The sequence below is a fragment of the Tamandua tetradactyla genome, chromosome 7 (assembly GCF_023851605.1).
Source record: "Tamandua tetradactyla isolate mTamTet1 chromosome 7, mTamTet1.pri, whole genome shotgun sequence".
NCBI lineage: Eukaryota > Metazoa > Chordata > Mammalia > Pilosa > Myrmecophagidae > Tamandua > Tamandua tetradactyla.
Genome location: NC_135333.1, coordinates 163,729,027 through 163,742,668, shown reverse-complemented (window position 1 = coordinate 163,742,668; position 13,642 = coordinate 163,729,027). Strand labels below are relative to the sequence as shown.

The window sequence follows — 13,642 nt, the reverse complement described above, 5'->3', positions numbered from 1 at the left end:
AGGAACAGAGAACAAAATAGACAACATGTTGAACTTAAGACTTCTCAAGATGACAGACAAATATATCCAAACTACATCCACTATGGGTTCTAAAATAAAGAGCTCCTTTCTAGGGCTACAAGAAATACTTAGCAAATACCAGCCAAAGAAGAGTTTACATATTATGTAAATTTTAAGTTTGCAACTCACTCTCTTGACAATCGACCTACTATGTAACATTTTTGTAAATAATAATAATAAAGCTACTATTTTGTGCTTTGCACTTTTTTAATTAAATAAAAATATTTCAAGGGCAGAGTCTGACCAAGAACTTGGTAAGACATTCCATCATCTTTGCTACATAACATTTGTTTAGACAGTTGCCAAATTTTATCAAAAGATATGGGTGAAACATTTTCCAGGGCTAACTTGCCCATGTTGGCCAGCTCAGAGGATACCCCCAAATAATTGTTGAGCTATGGCCAGGGCCAACAATTCTGATAAAACAAATGATCAGAAGTGGAGCAGCGAGGTCACTGGTTTGCTTGCTCTCTGGAGCATTCTAGGTCATGCTAACTTGCCTCAGCAGATGGGGCATTCCACTCGACTAGAAGAATAAACACCAAGTGCCACGTTATTTTCAAAAAGTGTTTGGTTCTATTGACATTCCATTGACTAATATGTTCAGGAAAGAACCAAACACCTCTAGAATCTCTGCTTCCCCAAGGCCTGAGGTTAAAACGAAGTAGTGGGGGAGAACCAGTGGCAGCGATTTTTAGACACAACTGAAAATACATGAATCATGAGACTGAAAATCAACTAAATCATGACATTCAGCTGTGGGAGTCCCTGGGGAAGCCAGGAGACTGAGGTGTGGGCCCAACAGCATATTTGGCTTCACAAGGGTTTTCTGTTTTAGTCTTAAGATTTAGGCCCCACGGCTTTGCCTTTTGAGTTCTGTGCTAATTCGAATAGGGCAAAAATAGAACAGGAAGCCAGAGAGTTTCATTAAACATCACCCCGTCAACAACACTCGGGCACGTCATCGTCGTCTGACATTCGGGGGAACCCGCTCCCAGAGAGCACACCTGTGTCCAAATCCCCCTACACCGGCATCTCTTCCTTCTCCAACAGCATAACCATGGGGGAGCCTTCATCTCATTCTCATCAGCAATTCTCCAAGGCCATCAATTTATCTGACCCTTGATGGGAGCTCATTTGTCACGGACATTAATTTCAAATTAAACTGCCTCTCAATGTCAGCGAGGGTTTGCAACCGAGGGGCAAGCATTTGCACTTTTGGATTGAAAAACAGAGTGATGAGGCTGGTTCCTTATTCTTTAATCTGAACAGATAATGGCTGTGTTCATATACTACCTGCTCTCATGGGCACTGTGGTTTGTATAAGGCACTTCCTCTGCCTATAAGAAAAAAAAATTAAGCCAGTTCTAGAGAGACTGGAGTACAAATATTTTCAAAAGCTCTTAATGCTGCCTGGGAGTCAAGGCCTCGAGGCTGCCAAAAAAACAAGTGTAAAATATTTCATACAAACAGTGTTACCATTCGCCAATTTGTAGGCAGAAAATGATAGTGCCACTGAGTTATCACTCTCTTTTCTGAACTCCTACAGCACTTTGTGTCAGAACCACACATTTTGGTATTTAATCATATGCTGCCTTGAATTACTACTTAACTCTTTCATATGTCCATGTCATTTCTCCCCGAGTAAGCTCTAAACTCCACAAAGGAAGGGAGAACGTCTTTAATATTTCTTCAACAAATCCCTCAGTGTTTGGCAGCATCATATGCAAATATTAGGGTTTCAATAAATATTTTTGAATGGATGGATGGAATATGAAATCTCTAAAGGTCCCTTCTGCTGGCGATTTTCATTTCTAGAGTTTCCTTATGATATATGTTTGTCTCCTACTTATATTAGAGACTTCTTGTAACAAAAGCTAAAACTTGAGAACTGGGGCCAGAGATGGATCAAAATTAGGAGATGAGGTTTTCAGTTTATCTTTTGAAAATACAAGAAAAAAGAAAACACACAGAAACCTTCCATTTCCAATTTTGCGTAAGGTCAAAATGAAATCTAACCATGTTAAGCAACTAAACCTGAATTCCTTGTTTATTAGCCCCCTTTTAAATTTCTGGACTTCCATTCCTTGCCTCTCAGCAGTTTTAAAAAAAAAGGAAAAAAGTAAACTGTGACACCGAGAATGTATAACCAGATGGCCAATCAACAACAGTGTCTTATTACTTCTCAAATATTGCAGATTGTAAAATCTTCATGACAGCACACCACCTACACATTCAAATTTCTTAAGGAGGGGTTGAATATCTTACAGTGTCCATACTTTCAGTAAACAAAGCCAGTTACATGAAATAATTGAAAGCTCTCACTCACATTTATCAAGAAAAGCAGTGGTCAAGTTCATAAATGCTTAAGCCTTAGATGAAATAAAATGAAAATCTCATTGTCGGGCACAACCCTTGGTGAGTCTCAGTCCTCAATAGATAGGCCGATTTCTTAACTGGCTCCACTGCAATTTCTTAAGGCCATGGATAAGAGGAAAATTGGATTTGGATTAGAATGAGTGCATTCCGGAAAAAAAAATGGCAAAGATATATTTGCTCTCCTTACCTTATGCTATCTTTTTTGCCCCATCCTCTACTGAGGATCTGTCCAAAAGCCCTCAGACTCCCAAGCAATATTTTATATTTCTAATCCTTATTTCCAACTAGATCTCATGCCTACATGACAAAGCCACCATGCAAATGCTAACCTGTGTGCAAATTAGAAAATAGAGCCTGCTCAGAATGCAAGGAAATGATCGCCTGAGGGAAAAAAAGGAAATCAACAAAAGCCCAAAAAGTGAATCTAAAAAAGCACCCACAACTTTTCTTAGGTGAAAAATTCTGTATGTGGAAACAATTAAGTGAATAAAACGATTTAGGAAGGCTTATTCTTAGTTGTTTGCTGCAAAATTGGCCATGGAGCCAATTTATTCAAAATAATAGAGTCCAACATTGCCACTCCTTTACTGGGCCACCCCTGTCAATCCCCACAAACTGTCCTCATAAAAATGTATCTTCCGAACTTACACAGGCCACAACTTATGAACAGAGAAGTTCCAAGCACTTGTTTCGAAGTTTGCTATTTGAAATTAAGAAAGTACTTTCATGTGGTGAGCTGGCTGCCCCAGTTGGTTCCCTGGGATCTGTACATCCCACGGCATCCCTGCATCCCAGTGATGGGGCGCTGGCCCGGTGCCAGGTACTGTGCTGAGCGCTTACAGTCGGGCCCCCCATTCTACAGGCGGTGACATGAGACTCACAGAAGTGCGAGGACACGCCGGTGGCACACAGCTGCCAAGCATCCGACGTTCGGCTTCAAAGCCAGGAGCTTGGCCGCCTGGCTGCTCCCTCACCTGTGACCCAATGTCCACTTCACAGGGTGCCCTGGGACAAAAGCGTCCGGAGTTCCTCAGCTTCCTAGGGGTCTCACCAGGGGTTGGAGGGTGGGGCCGGGCCAGGATGAGGAGGCAGGGATGCAACCCTCACGATCGGGTTGCAGAGAAGGTGAGGCAGTATCTCTAGGATAAAACGGGTAGCTGGGGTTTGGGAGGGGAACCCAGAGGAGGGGATTCTGAGTGTGTCTAATTTTCATCTATTGCTAGCCCTGAACACAAAAATTCCAGGAGGCCCCCAACTTACAAATCGATTGCACTCTGAAAATGTATTTGCAAACCATCTGTTTATAACATGGAATGCATTTTCCCCCATAGAAATAATGTTTTAAAGGTGATTAGGTTTCCAGGTTTTCTCATGAAACATATTTATCCTTAATGTAACTTTAATACCATATATTTGTGGTGAAAGTGAGGCAGAAAACAACGAGATTGCAGCCTTTTGCAAGATAGCCATTTTCTTCTTTACTTATTGTGTTTTTGCCCAGCTGGTGGTCTGGGAACAGAGCCCAGCCGGATTGACTTTTAAATTTATTATTACAGTATTGTATTTATGCAGTATTCTTACAGTTTTTTTTAAATGGGCATGGTTTAAATTATTAATTGTTTTCATGCCAACGTAAAGAAGAGAGGGACCAATTTGAAAAGAAGCTTCTAGATTCCAAGCAGGGGAAATGCCCACGGGCCAGGCTAAGGGACCTCGAGAATCTGACTCCTTTAGACTAGAGCCTCTCAGTAAAAATTTACCACGTACTCAACCTTGAAATAGAAACTCCGAACTCAGAAATGTAACTTCTATTCCCTGCCACTCGAATTTCATCAGCATCCTTTAATCTAATTGTTCAGGAAGAGCAGACAGTCCCCGAAGCACATGATAACTAAATATCAGGTAACTGGCTAGAATGTAGGGGTTATGGGTCCCTCCCAAAGATTCCACACCGATATGATATCAGAAAACTTTTAACAAGAAACAATCCAGCCTCTCTCCCAGGGAACAGGAGACTCTGTACTAGCCAAGGGAGCGTTTTCCTACAAGAACATAGCAAGGTCTTTTTGTCTTTTGCTAAGTGATTTCAAACAGATGTCTGCATTTTTAGGAAAGGAAAGGAGTCCAAAGGGGCCAGGTGGTCTCTAGAATCAGGGCACGTTTATTAACATTGCCAGTCCAGGAGATGAGGAAACCAAATGCTACGGAGCAGGAAAGACTAGGAAGGCACCATGACAGCCCAAGGAATCAAAGCCCTCCAGAGTCAGAAACAGGGAAAGCCAAACACAAGACCAAAATAACTGCGGGGAAAGCTAAAAAAACTGGATCTTCATCACTGAAGCTGAAAGTCAATCAATATGATAAAATTATGCTAATAACGGAGACAATTTAGGAGGGTTTTTTTTTTTTAAAGCTAAAACATCTAACATGCCAGGCAATGTTCTTGCACATGATTTAACTCATTTATTCGTCACAACCTGAGCCCTTCCCCTGGGCTCTTTTAACTGCCTCATGAAGTAGATACTATTGGTATCCTCCCATTTCAGAGATGAGGAAACTGAGGCACAAAGAGGTTATATAACTTTCCTGAAGTCATATGACAAGGGAAGAGGTGGAGCCTGGTCTTGAATCCCAGCAGTCTGGCACTGATATCCGCATTCTTAGTGCAATGCCAAGATTGCTCAAAAGAGTCGGAATTCCAGGAAAGCAAAATCATAAATGCCAATGAGGAGTAAACAGATCCTCCCAGAGCAGGGGCCACATAGGAAAATGCAAGTTTTATTCCATTCTGAAGCATTTCACAAAGTGTGTTTCTTGGGTTGTTATGGCTTGACAAATTTAAGGGGTCGTCCCCCCAAGATCATCCTCACTCCTGACACCAATCGCAAGTTGGGGGATCCCCAAGACGTCCTCACTTCAGACACCAGCTGCAAGTTTCGGGGTCCACAAGACCACCCTTACGTTTGCTAATTCCTTAGAGGGACTCTCAGAACTCACCTAAAGCTGTTATAACCAGAGTTACATTTTATTGCAGCTGAAGGATACAGATTAAGATCAACCAAGAGAGGAGGTGCACAGGGAAGACTTCAGAAAACTCCACACAGTTTTCCTATCCCCATGGCATCACAGACAGCATTAATTTCCCAGTATCAATACGTGACAATATGCATGAAGCAATGTCAATCAGGGAAGCTCACCCAAGCCTTGGGGTACAGAGTCTTTACTGGACTCAATCATATAAACCTGGTTGCATCCTGTGGCTGACCTGTCTCCAGGCCCTCCAGGGGTGGAGATGATAGTACACCACCCACTGTCCCCATGCAAACAAAAACACCCCTGCCAGGCATGCCACCCAAGGGCTCGCAGATCGCCTCCCAGAAGCTGAGGGCAAAGGCTAGGACTCTTTTGGGGCAAGGTAAAATTATTACTATACAGGTTGTGAGCAAAGTAGGATCCTCTTGCTAAGAAGTTTGGGAAGCACTAGTTAAATAAAATTAAACAAGTTTCTCCACTGCAGGGCTCCCCTGAGCCTTGAACATGCTGACAGGTTTGTGACTTCCCCAGGAATGAATGATGCACTATCTTCCAAGTATTTACCAAAGAACCTTTTCTCTGGGGAGATGTGATGGATTAGAAGTCCCACTCACACACTATGGGAAGCACTTCCTTGTCTTGATTAATGAACAATAATCCATGTAGTGGATCAAGTTAGAAAACCTTGAGCCCTTTTCAGCTCTTCTTCTCAACTCTCATACCCAGCTGATCATGATCTATTAATTCTAGGCATCACTCTAAGCTACCCTCTGCGGTCCATCCTCACTCCTCACTGCTCACCAAGGCTCCTGCAGCAGCCTCCGACTGGTCCCCCTTCTTCCCATCTCCAGTCCCTCCAATCCACTTCCATACCGACTTCTAGATTATTCCCAAGCACAACGCTGGTTATGTCATTCCCCTGCTTAAAAATCTTAATATTCCCTTTCACCTTCACCAAACTCTTAAGCCCACTTGGCTTCATGACCTGGAGATGACAACACATTTCCATGCTCATCTCTTTACCTTGACACTCTACGCTCTAGCTCCCACCTTCCTCTACAAACTCATCCCCAAGCAGTTGCGGGCTGATGAGGCCAAGTCTCTGTTTAGAATGCAAGTTCCTAAAGATAACTCAGTGCTATCTAGTGCACGGAGGCTGGTAGAGTGTAGACATTTGATGACTACTCGCAGTCCCAAACATGCCAGGTTCTTCTCACAGAGGCTGTTCCTACTACTGGGAATGTGCTAGGGCCCTCAACACTTTGGTGAAAGCATGTTCGGTTTTCAAGGGCTAGTTCAATGTCACTTCCTCCATGATGCCTGCCCATTCCAAGTCAGAAGCTCCCTCCTCCGAGTTCAGTGGCACCTGGCACATGCTCCTGGAATACATAAAGTGCTTCCGACGGGACTGGAAGTTCCATAAGAGAAAGGCGAGCCTTATTCACCTTGATACCCTCAAGGCCCAGGAATGATCTTCTACCTAGAATACACTTGTATTCATCTACAAAAGATTCACTGAGTGCCCACCACGTTCCAAATGCTGTACCAGGCACTTGGGACACATTACTGGGCAAGCCATTAAGGCCACACTCTTTTTTCACAATCTCACAGTCACACTGTAAAAGCTCTACCTTTATACAATTGTCTTCAAGAATCAAGGCTACTGGAACACAGCTCAACAGTTTCAGGTACTTTCCTCCACCCACTCTAATATACCACAAACTAAAAAGGGATATCTATACAATGCATAAGAATAGCCTCCAGAATATCCTCTCAACTCGGTTAGAAATCTCTCAGCCACTGAAACTTTATTTTTTTCTCAATTCCCTCTTCCCCCTTTTGATCAGGAAGGTTTTCTCAATTCCTTGATGCTCACCTGGGATTTCTGTTCCAGGTTGCCAGTGAGATTTACATCCCTGGGAGTTATGTCTCACCTAGAGGGGGAGGTAAGGTTGCTCTCTTAACGAACTTAACTGCCAGTGGGGCACACAGACAAAAATAAATAAATAAACAGACAACCTAAAAAATAATTCCAAATTGAAGTAAGTCTGTTGCAAAAACCAAAGACATAGTAGGCAGGAACCTATTTTAGATTGGCTGTTGGGAAAGATACCATTTCAGTTCAGACTGAAGGATGAGAATGATCTACCCATGTCAATAGTGGAAAGAGCATTTCAGGAAGAGGGAGAAGAAGACCCGACGTTCACTTAAAGCTTGGTCTCTCCAAGGAACTAAAGAAAGAGCAGCAAGGCCAGACTTAGGGGAGAAGAGGGACAGCAGGTTCGCCATTTACAAGCCAGTGACCTTGGGCAAACCATGTACCCTTCCTGTGTCTCAGTTCTCCACCTGCAGAAATGCAGATAATAATTGTTTCCATCTCGTGGAGTTCTTACAAAAATGTATATCTACTTAAAGTGCTTCCAATAATGCCTCTATAAATATCAGTGGTTATTCTTATTGTTATTGTTATATGAGAATTTGGGCCAAAAATTGGATGACATAGCCAAACAATCATAAAGTGGTGGTGAAAAGAAAGGGATTTGGGTGTCAAAGTTAACTAGGCTGCCATTTGCACTGCCCACTCACCAGGCCAATAGCCAGTGTGCCTTTTCCAGCTATGGAAGTGGACACGGTCAAGGTTTCTTAGAAGATTCTTAATCACAATCCTCTCGCCCACCACAGGGCTCAAGGGTGTTTTGGTGTCTCCCTCTGCCATGAGCTTCAGCTATTAGAGAACTTTCCATACTGTGCTGGAATAATTTGTTCAGTTTGCTTCCCATATTAGCTTGGGAGATTCCCCAGGCAGAGACACGTTCATCTCTGTTTCCCCAGGGCACAGTACAGGACCTGGCCCACGGCTGGCCTTCAACGAAAGTTCGCTGAAGTGAATTAAGAATTAAACTTTAAAGCAACTATATTCTTGCCTATGTCTCCATGATAGCACCATAAGTCATTTCATTGATTTTTGTTCACTGGGTTGGCCTGGTAAGTGGCATGGTGGAAAATCAGCCTTTGCCTTGAAACACACAGCTATTTAACACACACACAAAAAACACATTGGCAGGCTGTGACACTCACACAGAAGGGGTTTGTGGCCGTTTTTTTGTGGGTGATGACTGTTCTAAAAGTTGGTGTTTTTATTTCCAAGTGCAAAACATGAGCTGAAGAACTTAGGGCAGGCATTTTTTGTTTTTTTGTTTTGTTTTGTTTTTTGTTTTTTGTTTTTTGTTAATAGCAAGGAAATGAAAATGGACAAATAGTATCTCTCAAGTCAGGAAAATCCGTCTTCAAATCTGCTGCCCCACAAAGTCCCACTGCATCTGGGACACATTCCTTAGCCTCTCTGGGCCTCAGTTTCCCCACCAGAAATACAGGTGGCAATGACATTAAAGCCCAGTCCTCCTGAAAGCAGCATTAAATCCCATCTTGGCATATCAGAAATGGTGCACCCTTGATACAAGAGAACAAAAGCGTTCAGAGCTGAACACGACAAAAGCAAAAACGGAAGACTGGCAGGAAAGCTTCAAATGAAAATCTGAACATTGTGCTTGAATGTGGAGGAGTTGCTGGGAACAGGACAAATACTTGGTCACAAAGACCAGTGAAAACATTTGAGAAATTTTTACAAGCAAATCAATACACACTTATGAAGGTGCACTCTGCCTGAGATAAGGTCACTTCAAAAAAAATCTATTCCCTTAAAACATGTATTTACTAAAAGGGGGTTCCTAATGGTACTTGGAAATCAGAGAGCATCAATTAAAGAGATGGTGGAGATAAGTGGTTTGGAGGCTGAGTTCTGAGGATCTCAGTTCCCAACTCTACCAAACAAAAAACTGGCTCTGAGCAAGGTGGGCATGTCCACTGTGCCAAGCACTGGCACGTGTCTGGAATGCCAAGGTTGGTACTGTTCCCCTTAACTTTTTCCCCCCTTTCTATCTTCCGCCTCCAAATAAGTAGGATTTATTAACAGTACGTGTAATAGCTGATAATGGAGGTCCAGGTTTACCCAAGACCCCTCTGAGAAAATCCTCCAGCATTCTTGGTAACCCAGATACTTGGGCTGAATCTCTCTGTCTGGGGTAATTTGGTGATGTCTTAAGGCCTAAATAACATAGTCCTCTTGGCTTCCCGCTTCTTGCATCCCACAGACAGTTGTTCTACTTGCTTCTATACGATTAGTTGACACAATGGGGTCTTCAAGCAAGAAGGGAGGCCACCCCCAAATCCATTACTCTCATTATCACTGTCATAAGAGTCACACTGGGCCATAAAGGAGGGTAGCTCCACAGCCCCCAAGCTTGGGTTCTGCTGAGGACACACAACAGATTGGAAGGAGAAGCAGAACAGAGGCAGAGTTAGAAAGATCTTCTGCGCCAAACCGTCTTCCTGGTCACTCAACTAAATGTCACCGAAACCTGCGAAGGGGTATATCTCCAAAGCTGCGCCTTCAGGTCTGGGCTCGGGCGCTGCCTTCTCAGTGACCTCTATATTTAAAACTGTAACCTTCTTAGCTTCCACCCAGCATCTCCAGTCTCCTTTCTAAGCTTTATTTTTGTCACAACACTAATCACCATCTGACATGCTCTCTATTTCCTTACATAGATTTGAATCCTGGTTCAAGTTCATGTGCAACTTGTGGCAGGCAGAATAATGCTCCCCGAAAGATGTCCAGACCTTAATCCCCAGTCCCTTATATCTTACATGGCATAAGGGGCTTGGCAGATGTGATTAAGTTAGTGATCTTGAGATTTTGAGCTACCTTGGGCTACCCAGGTGGGTTAAGGTGATCACAAGAGTCTTTATAAGTGAAAAAGGGACAGGAGAGTCATGGTCAGAAACAGAGATATGATGATGGGTGAAGGGGGCACAGTCAGAGAGATCTGAAATTGCTCCACTGCTGGTTTTGAAGACGGAAGGGGGAATGGCGGTGGCCTCCAGAAGCTAGAAAAGGCAAGGAAGTGGATTCTCCCCTAGAGCTTTCAAAAGGAACACTGTCCTGCCAACACCTTGGTTTTAGCCCAGTGAGACCCATTTTGGATTTCTCACGTTGGGAACCGTAAGATAATAAATTTGTGTTGCTTCGAACCATCACATTTGGGGTAATCTGTTACAGCATCAATAGGTAACTAATACATGAACTAAACCTGTCTTCTTGTTCATACAGTGGGGACTATGATGGTACTTCACAGGGTACCAGGAGGGCCAAATGGAACATGGCGGGGACTAGGATGGGCAGTGTCTGGTGTATGATAAGCACTGTCTTATCCATCACGTGGACCCTGTCTCCTGGCCTGGCCTGGAGTCAAGGGGGGCATGCTGCAGAAGAGGGTGGGAACTGCATTCTGAAGTATAAGGAGTGAGGGGTACGCTTTGCTGGACTTTTTCGCTGGCCCTCTCTGTTGCACACTGCCCATCTCTAATGATGGCAGATCCTAAGTCAGGCTTTAGATGAACACAGCCACCATGCCATGCACCATGGATTATCTTGGTCAAGTTTTGGTCCGATTACCATCCTGGTGGGGAGGGTCCCTTTCAGGTGAACCACTGGCCCAGGACAAGCATGAGGAGGAGCCATTCTTGGAAGAGGGGCGGAAGGTAGACCTCAAGGTGGGAGAATGAGGCAAGCCACAAGTACCCATGGACCAATCACGTTTAGCTTTTCATTTATTACTCTGGGGTACTGGGGACAATTATGTTTAGCGTCGAGATTTCAGTTTGTGTCTCCCATATTAATAATCCCTTCTGTGACCCCCAACCCCTTAGAGAAGTCTGATGGAGAGTCTGGCCCCAGAGCCCAGCTGTCAGGCTGAGTTGAGAAATGATCTCTTTTATCATTTCATGCATAGATCAGCTGAACAGCAACCAGAGACCTAAAAACAGCTGCCAGCGGCTACTTTAAGGTCTCCTGACTGTCAACATGGAATGCACAAGAGATTATGAGACAAATGTTAAATTTATGCAGATAATCACAGGGAGCATCCAGATAGCTTATAATGACTACACAGGGGGCTTTCTTGGCACCCTGTACATGTCCTGTGCAGGGTGGGGCATTAAGGGATGGAGTGAGAAAGACAAGTGAGGCCTTTAATGCAAGGCCCATTGGTCTGATGAGGACCCAGCCCTGATTCCATTAGGTGACTGGGACCAAGGCAAGGAGAGACCCAGGGTGCTGTGGGGAGAGGTGATGAGGTACATGAAATTGGGAGAAAGAGCTGCCAAGCAGATGGCTCTGGAGGAGACGTGAAATAAACTCACTCTTTCCCAAATATACCAGAGGAACGTGACCCTGGACGGGTCAGGGGTAGGGGGTGGTACAATTGATGCTGGGATGTATGGCAGCTCATCTTCTCCACTGTTCTCAGGATAACCTTCTTTAAACACAGCTGTGATCATGTCAGCCCCCTACTTCCCCCTTTAATGAATTCCCAGCACCCACTAATAAAGTCCAAACACAAAGCACTCCACATCCTGGTCCCTCCCAGCTTCCCATCCACTTCCTTCCTTCTAGAGCCAAAGCTATAAAGATACAGTTCAATCAGCCACTCCCTCAACAGACCTCTTACCTCACCGGTTCTTCTGCCTGAAATGCCTTTCCACCGGGTTCCCATCCTCTGTTTTCTTGCTGGAATTTTACTCAGGCTTCAAGGCCTGATTTTAGTGCCACCTCCTCCACAAAAGCTTTCCCAACCCTAGAGACAACCAATGGCTGGCTTCTGGTCATCCACCATAACGTGAACAGCACTGCTTTGACGATGAGCCAGGCACTTGCCAAGGACTTTGCATGCAATAACTCATGTAAGCCGCTCAGCAACCCTAAGAGGTAGGGACTACCTTAATTCCCTTTTACAGATGAAGAGATTTGGCAGAGAAGCTAAGAAGCTAGCAGGTTACACACAGATGCCCTGACTTGATCCCAAGAAAGCCAACTCCAGAATCTGCACCCTTCTCTCCTACTGCTCCTGCTCCAGTATTTCCACTCAACATTCTTTGACTGCATTGCTGGTAAAAGAGCAATAACTCATTCCGCCACATACTCTGAGTCTCAGCTCTGGCACCCCACAGAAGCCTCTCCCCATCAGATTTAAATGTCCATCCTTTGGGCTCCTACCTAGGGCCCGGTTCAGTGCTTAGGATACAAGAGGAAATCAGCATATGTTTGCATATTCCTTCTTTATTTTCTTTGTGAGGACTTAGGTCAAGGGAGATGCATCTTCCAGAAAAACAGTGGCCACCTTGATGTTTTATTTTTTCATTTTATTAGGACCCTATTTTTAGTGTGACACACTCAAGGGGAAATCCAATATTTTCCAAATAGCTCTTGAATCCACCCACTTCTTTCCATCCCCACCAATACTCTAATTCAGTTTCTGGTCTCTTGCTGGTTTATAGCCATCCTCTAACTGACCTGTTGGCTTCCAGTGGGTCCCCTCCCACCCCGAGTGCTTGTTCTAAAATACATCTGATCTAGTCACTCTTTTTTTATATTTAATTTTATTTATCAGAGAAGTTGTGGGTTTACAGAACAACCATGTATAAAATACAGGATTCCTGTACGCCAACCCCCACTGCCACCTTGCACTGGTGTGGAACATTTGTTACAACTGATGACAGCAATCTGATTATTATTAATTAACAATAACTGCATTATTAATTAATGATTTAGTCACTCTTCTCATTAAAGCCATTCAATGGCTTCCCGAGATCCTCCCAACAAAGTCCAGATACTTGAACCTGGCTTATAAGTCCCTTATTCACGTGCCCCTGCTTACCACGCCACCCTTGTCTGCCAAGACTGCTCTGCTATATTGAAAATACCATCCACACAGAGTTTCAGGCCATGCTTTCTTATAGCTACTGGTCTTTGTCTAGCCTGTTCCCTCAGCCAACTTCCCCTGCCTCCTCTTTAACTGACTGATATCTCCTTACACTCCTGGCTCAGTTGAGACATCCCTTCCTCCAGGAAGTCTACCCTGACCTTTTACATTTGGATAAGAGCTTTTATATGTGCCCCCATGGAATCCCATGCTTCTTCTATGCTAGCCATTATTACACTCTATTTCATTCATCTCCTTTACTTATGGGTAGGTTAAACTATTGTTCCCAGTTCTTCAATCCCCTCTGCACTAGAATCAAATACTCTTGGCCATGTCCCTTTGCAGTGCTGCCC

At 44.0% G+C, this 13,642-nt stretch overlaps 1 protein-coding gene across 2 annotated transcripts in view; it reads right to left on the bottom strand.

The window, feature by feature from the left end:
• PLXNC1 (plexin C1) overlaps nucleotides 1-13,642 on the bottom strand; it is a 138,650-nt gene that overhangs the window by 84,092 nt on the left and 40,916 nt on the right. The gene's annotated exons all lie outside the window — the stretch shown is intronic.